Below are 7,870 nucleotides of genomic sequence, written 5' to 3'. Positions count from 1 at the left end.
CTTCTTCTTCTTCTTCTTCTTCTTCTTCTTCTTCTTCTTCTTCTTCTTCTTCTTCTTCTTCTCCTCCTTCTTCTCCTCCTCCTCTTCCTCCTCTTCCTCCTCCTCCTACTATTAATCTTCTATAAAATTTTACCTCTATTATTCTTTGTTGTTGTTGTTCAGTTATTCAGTCATGTCTGACTCTATGTGACCCTGTGGACCATAGCACACCAATGCTGTATATGGGGTTTTCTTGGCAAAGATATGGGAGTGGTTTGCCCTTTCCTTGTCCAATGGATTAAGGTAAACTGAGATTAAGTGACTTACCCAGGCTCATATAGCTAGTAAGTGTCTGAGTGTAGATTTGAATTCAGGTCTTTTAGATTCTAAGTTTAGCAGCTCTATCCATTGAACCACCTAGCTGCCTCCAAGGCAAACAGAGGCTAAATGACTCGCCCAGGGTCACACAGCTGCTAAGTAGCTGAGGCTAGATTATGAACTCAGGTGGTCTCGACTTTAGGCCCACTGCTCTATCCACTAAGCCACCTATCTACTCTCCCATTATTTTCCATTTTACTATTCTATTCCCTTCTATTTTTAATTTCTTCTATTATAATAATAAGGTAAGCATCATTACCCCCATTTTTTAGAACAGGAAATGTACTTACAGAATGACTTACCTATAGTAAGTATAAGTGTCAGGAATCAAACCCAGGTCTTTTGACTGAGAGCCTAATAATCTGCTTACCATACTGACTCCAGGATGATCTCATCCACAGACTAACATTTTCTCTCAATTCAATTCAGGAAACATTTGTTAAGCATTTAGTTTGTGCTAGGAGCTAGGATTACAAAGACAAAAAGGAAACAAACCCTGTTCACAAGAAACCAGGAAACTTACACTAAAAATTTTTAGCTATAAACCCCTTCATCAAAGCAAAGTCTATGATTTTACTGCATTTGGATGTCAGTGTATGATTTTTTTCTTGGTAAAAGCAGTCACTTTTTCTTTAAAAGCATCTTTCCCCCCTTGTTATTATTATTTTTTGGCATTTCATAAAAATCATAGATTTAAGGCTGGGAGGGATCTTTTGGATCATCTTACCCAATTGCCAGGAGGGAAGTCACTTGCCCAAGGTTACAGGAAGTAAGTAACAGCCACAGGATTTAAATCTATATCTTCTGATTCCCAAAATCAGCAGTCATTCCACTAGACTAGACAGAGTACTTTCATTTTTTTCTGAAAGCCTTGGTATACATAAAGAAGAATGCTTGGGTGATGCTAGTCCTTGTACATAGAGTCTGGGTTTAAGGACCTCTCCCATCCTGAAGCAACAGGGATACTGCTCCCATTTCCTCATGACATCATCAGCCATCTCTGCCTCCCTAGGCTCTTCTCCCTTGACAGCCGACCCAAGAACAGGAAAGGAGGGCATCTCCAACAGGGAATGCTGTTAGGGGTGATACAACCACTGTCCAGGGTACTTCCTGTAGCAGGAAGGAAAAAGAAAGCTTCACAATAGATATTGCAAGCTTAGTAATGTATTTTTCTACTGCGGCTTCAGTGAAAGCCATGGCATCAATTTGACAAGGGTCAAGAAGCCATGTAGCAGATAATTAGAGGAAATGGAAGGTCTTTAGGGACCTGCTGCACATAACCCACCCTTCCAGAAGTTCCATTACAATAAAGCTCAACCTTACCTCATACCATGGAGAGGCAAGGATATTGGGGGTTGTGTCCTATGGTATCCATTGTTATGGATTATTTCTACAATTAGTCTTTTCCCCCTCTTCTATGAATTAGATAGGACAATCATAATTGCCTTCATTTTATAAATGAAGAAACTGAGGCATATAAAATTTTAATAGTACTCTCAAGGCCATCCAAATATATAGGGATCCATCCAGGATTAGGGAGAAGTTCTCCTGACTCCATGTTAATTTTGTATCATTTTGTGGAGAACAATGTTAAAATATTTGAAACAAACCTTGAATAGTGGACATATTGCTAAACTGAGGCACTCCTAAATTAAAAAAAATACAACAATCTTTAATGTCAAAATGATGAACAATGTACTCAATCAGACTACTTGGAAATAATATAAATAAATGCTCTCTGCATGTGTAGAAAAATAAAAATAAATTATATACCCAAATGAATAATTTACTTAATACACTCTAGTTATTTGCAAAGGATCTGCCCTGTTCTAACAAGTATATATTGTATCTTTTAAAAAGCATTGGAAGAGGGGTGGAGCACTGGCCCTGGAGTCAGGAGGACCTGAGTTCAAATCTGGCCTCAGAAGCTCAACACAAAAAATAGCCATGTGACCTTAGGCAAGTCACTTAACCTCAATTTCCCTCCAAAAAGCAAAAAAAAAAGAAAAGCATTGGATGTTGCTCTATGTGTTTGTGAAAGGAAGGAAAAAACCCTTAATTAACCTATATAAAAGCACCCAACATAGTCACTTCTATTGGGGTTAAGTAACTTGCTCAAGGTTACATGGCCAGTTATTTCTGAGTGTGGTGCTAAGTATCTGAGCCCAGATTTGATCCCTAGGTCATCCCGACACTGGAGCTGGTGCTCTTACTCACTGAGCCACCTGGCCACCCCTAACAGGGTTACACGGCCAGGTGTTTCTGGGTGGGTGCTAAGTGTCTGAGCCTGGGATTTGATCCCCAGGTCATCCTGACACTGGAGCCAGTGCTCTTACTTGCTGTGCTATCTGGCCGCCCCGACATAGTCACTTCTAACACTGAGTGCCATATGATGATGTCTTGAAGACTTTTGAACAGGGGAAAATGGTAAAGATTCTGAGGTATGCTGGTTTCTCTTTTAATTTCATGACCATTTAATTAAAACCAAATTAACATTGATTTCATTTATAGAAGGTGGTGAATCAATAATACCAACCTACCACTGAATATTCCATTTTTATTTCAGTTCATCACATCCTTTTGATCCTTTGAAAGTTTAATTATTTCACCAGTGTGGGTTCTCCTTTCAAACCTAATTGAAAATTTTCTGTATATCTTCTCCTTCTGTAGGAGTTTTTGCTTCTGTTCCCCTAATCCTCCATAATGAGCATACTTATTTGTTAGAGGATTTTCTTTTGTTCTTTTAGTGAAATGAAAACTTAGCATAAATCAGCTGTGTTAGTGATAATAACAACAATAATAGTATTTATATAGTACTTTACAAATGTTAGCTCATTTGATCCTCACAGAAACCCTGGGAGGTAAATGCTATTATTATCCCCATTTTATAGATGATGAAACTAAAAAGGACAAATATTAAGCAACTTGCCCAGAGTCACACAGCTAGGAAGTGTCTAAGGTTAAACTTGAACTCAGATTTTTCTGTCTAGAACTCTATCCTCTATTTGCTAGAACAGTTGATTTTAGGGTCCCCCCCTTTTTTTAACCTGGAGTATTTCATTGGCACAAGGGAGTTAACTCCCTTTCCCTACTCCAAAATATAGTCTTAGTTGTCTGCAGCAATGAGATTAAATAATTTGCTCAAAGTCACGCAATCAGTGTATGTTGAAGGTAGGCCTTTAACCCAAATATCCATAATTGTGAGGATGACTCTCTAACTATTATATTGTATTGCCTCTTGGGATCTGCACTAATAGAAGCACAATGTTTAAGAGCATGGAAATATTGTCAAATTTTGTTGTGACCAAATCACATTTGAAACATTCTTTTCTGTTCTGTTCACCACATTTTGGAAAGAAAATTTACAAGATGGGTTATATGTTTAGAGGGTGAATGATCAGGATGAGGGGAGGGAGACTCAAACTTATACCATATATAGAGGGGTTCAAAAATTAGAAATATTTGACCTGAAAAAGTTAACAGAATGCCTTGCACATTAGAAGAGAAGGAGGAAAAATTAGGTGCTTAATTCCTGCTTTTTTAATTGAATTTAATTGAATTATAGCATCATAAATAAGTTGAAATATTTTCAAGGTTGTAATGTGGAAGAAGGCTTAAATTTGCTTTGCTTGGGCTTGGAGGAACATTGGATAAAAGTTGTAGAAAAAATAATTTCTGCTTGACATAAATAAAAATTAATAATTTTACATTTCTGCTTGATATGATAAAATAATTTTAAATCAAATAATTTGAACAAAACTTTTAATACTTTAATAATTTGATAATAATCTGTCATAGATTTGCTACACTATATCTTGAAAAAAGTGATTATCTTTTAATTTAATCTCATACTATTTTAGGTTGAAAATATAAATTGTATTATGTGTGAGTATTATGGTTGTTTATTAAGTTTTACTTTCTTTAATTTGATGAATATAATATAAGTAATGTCCATTATGACTGAGCATTCAATAAATATATAACTTTAAACAAAATATTAATTTTGTACACACTGGGTATACACCTGAAAGAAATGGGCTGCAAACATGCATGTAAATTTGACCTCCCCAAAAGAGGATGGGCTGTCTCTGTAGATGGTATCACCAGAAGTTTTCCAATAGAGTTTTGAACTTTCTTCCATAATGTTGAGAAGATTCTTGGTGTGGTATGGTTTGGGCCAGATATCCTGTGGGTTTTTTTTTTTATTCTTTTTTTTTTTACCTCCCATATCTGGTATCTTATCCTGTTACATAACAACTACAATAAAAAAAAAGGCTCAAAGATTCTTTAAAGGAATTTCTAAAGGGATCTTTGGATTGCTTGGACATGGATTGTTTATCTCATTATTGCAACAGTTTATTCAGCATCTAGAAATTAATTATTGAAGGAAGCATTAGGATAACAAGTTTCTGATACAGGAGAGAGTTTAGCACATAGCTATAAAGTGTGCTGGTTTTGTCTTTCCATATAGCTTATAGCTTTTTCCTTTTAGGGTAGGGACTAAATATTCTATTCCTTTATATATTCCAATGGACAGCACATAGTATTGTAGTAAGTGCTCAGTGCATACTATTCTATGACTGTGGTAGCTAAAGGTCATAGTCCTCAGAATATTCTATACCTATGGTCAGGAAGACCTCAGTTCAAATTTGGTCTCAGACATTTCCTGGAAAAATCACTGAACTTTTGTCTGACTCAGTTTCCTCATGTGTAAAATGGAGATAATAATATCACCTACCTCCAAGGGTTGTTGTGAGGATAAAATTAATATTTATAAACTTTAAAGGATTAATTAGGTGCTAGATAGTAATATTATTGTTTGGAACTGAGGCGCAGAATATATGTTCTTATTGTGAAGAAGCAAAAAACTTTCTGTGAAATGAAGCTACTATATATTTTCTTGGAGCCTTGAGATCATCACAACTGGATGGCTAAGTTCACCCTCCTTCAACCCTACCTGCACCTCACCCAGTACCATGGTCAATCTTGGCAAACCTCAGAGAAGTGGTTTGGCAGTAACAACCATCTCAGAGATTGACCAGATAAGACTTCAGGATCTCTGTACTGCATAATATATAGTCAATTATAATATATAATCTAGACCATATATATTCTATAGTCCATCAAAACTATACGATTCTATTTTTACATTTCAGTTGTGGAAAGCAGGTAAATTATAGGTGAAAAAATGGCAGATAAGGGAGATGATGAAGATGATGGTGATGATGAAGACAATGATGGTGATGATGATTGATGATAGTAGAATAATTTTGCTTTAAGGCTTACACAGGGTTTATATATATATATATTATTTCATTTGATCCATTCAGCAAACCTGTTAGGTGTTATTATCCTTATTTTAAAAGCTGAGAAAACTGAGGTACAGAGAGGTTAGGTTCTAACTATAAATAAGTTTAGTTCTATAGCTCTTAATATAGGTTCATATAGCTACGAAGAATGTGAGACAGGATTCAAACTCAGGTCTTCCTCACTTCGAGTCTAATTCTATTTCACTTTGATGCTCCAAGGGTCTCTGATATAATTAGTGTGGTTTTCCCTTCTGTCAAAGTAAATAGTTGCTTTAATCATTGTGAATTACGGACTGGTAATGAGCCTTTCCAAACCCAGAGAGGCCTTTGCTAGACACCTACTTGACTTTGGATTTGACCATACTAAACTTTTTACAAGTTCCACACAAATACAAATTAATTGATATTAAAAAAAAAGGTCACAAGAAAGTATTTGTGGTAAATAGATAAAACCTATTTAAGAAAGTGAAGCAAATATTTAAGGGAACATATCATTGTCATTGATTGGATAGTCATATTAGCAATCATTTGAAGAAATTTTCAGTCCTACTAGTAATCAGAAAAATACAAATAAGGTACCTTGTGATACTAATTCTCACCCAGGGAATAGCAGTATCAAAATAATACTGATGGAATTTAGATAAAGTTACATTTATTTTGTGTTTAGTGTTACTGCAAATTGGTAGACTCTTCCTGAGGAACATTTGATGTCAGGGGAAAAAATCATAAAAATGATCATACATTTTGAACCCTTATTCATAATATACCCCAATCTTATTGGAAAGGAAAAAGTGCTTGACTTAGAAATACATATTATGAAAATAAGTATTTATAACTGTGAAAATCCAGGGTTGTGGGTAGTGGCTGAACCTGTGATTTCCTTAGCATAAGGAACTCATGGTGGAGGAGATTCCATCCACCAGTGTAGACTGGAAATAATCTAAAAGTCCAGTAGTTGGTTCACTATAATATGAAATATTAATATAATGGAATTTTAGAGAATTTAAAATAATAAATAGGAGGAATATAAAGAAATGTGGTACAACATATGAAGGGATGCAAAATGAAGAAGAACCGATAAAAACAATGAACAAATTGACTATATCTATATTTCACTTCATCTAGGTCACAATAAAAAAAAACAAGCAAGGTCAAAGAATGCACAATTAGATTTAGCATGAGTCCTAAAATGATTCCAGGTTGATTTAATGCAAATCAAATTCAATTAATGTGACACATACGAGCTAATCAAGGGTTTTACTTTGCCAGATTGCACTTGTCTATTTTTGCAGGGCTGTTGTTGAATGTGATGGACTGTTGTGTACCATATTGCCAATGACCAAGATAAAATCTAAAGTATCCTTATTGACTGTCCTTTTTATGCTATAGCTAAGTAAATTTCCTTTAGTTAGCTGTTGAATAATCCAGGAGTCATTTCACTCCAACAATGATCCTGTGTAAGACCTGCTTCTAACAGTAACATATATTGTAACTACTCTGTGATATATTAAATTATCTTTGAGACTTTCCTGGAAAATTCATTTCACTGCAACCAACCAACCAGTGACCCTCACCAAATTTAAGCTGATTGTCAGGCGTGAGACATACAGTTTATAATCAGGCCATTAATTGAAGCCTTCTTTCAGTGTGATAGGATCTGCTAGGACTTGTACTCTACTGACAACTCCTCTAAGAATAAAGAATTACTTCCAAGCCATGATGGTACATATAGGAAAAAAAAACATTTATACAGATATAGTGATGAACAATCAAAGGATGGAAGAAAACATAGACAGTAATAAGTTGTTAGGGACTAATGTAATGCCTCACAAGTAGGGATTGATTTTTTCATTCATCGATTTTGCATCCCCAAAGACTAGCATAGTGTCTGGAACATAGCAAATACTTATTAAAGAGTATTGATTGTCATATCATACATAGAATTCATTTTCAAGTATAAATAGATGAGAATTTTCCTCTTTGGGTTTTGTTACTTAAAATTAAGTGCATCAAATTACTTCTTAAAACTCGAGATACTCTGATCTACTAGCAGATTCTTTCCTACAAATTAGGGGCCCTTCATTTTTAACAAAATACCTTATGTTGGAGAAAGAGAATTAAATTCCTCTGAATTTCAACCTAGTTTTGTCTTCTAGGCTACATAATCTCCACAAATGTTAATCCTCTATTCTAAAACCTCTGTG

The 7,870-nt window shown here is 35.1% G+C and overlaps 1 long non-coding RNA gene across 3 annotated transcripts in view; it reads right to left on the bottom strand.

Moving 5' to 3' along the window:
• Nucleotides 1-1,296, bottom strand: part of LOC138164087 (uncharacterized) — an 8,860-nt gene extending 7,564 nt beyond the window's left edge. For all 3 annotated transcript variants that reach the window (XR_011168991.1, XR_011168992.1, XR_011168993.1), the window contains exons 1-2: nucleotides 1,085-1,296; nucleotides 660-821 (exon numbers count right to left, since the gene is read on the bottom strand). This is a non-coding gene — a long non-coding RNA (uncharacterized lncRNA). The remainder of the gene's footprint in view (nucleotides 1-659; nucleotides 822-1,084) is intronic.
• Between the last annotated feature and the right edge of the window lie 6,574 nt (nucleotides 1,297-7,870).

This window comes from Petaurus breviceps, unplaced genomic scaffold (assembly GCF_028583685.1).
Source record: "Petaurus breviceps papuanus isolate PSGF00001 unplaced genomic scaffold, PetGlider_PUasm1.0 189, whole genome shotgun sequence".
Classification (NCBI taxonomy): Eukaryota; Metazoa; Chordata; class Mammalia; order Diprotodontia; family Petauridae; genus Petaurus; species Petaurus breviceps.
This window is presented reverse-complemented; position numbering and strand designations above follow the sequence as displayed.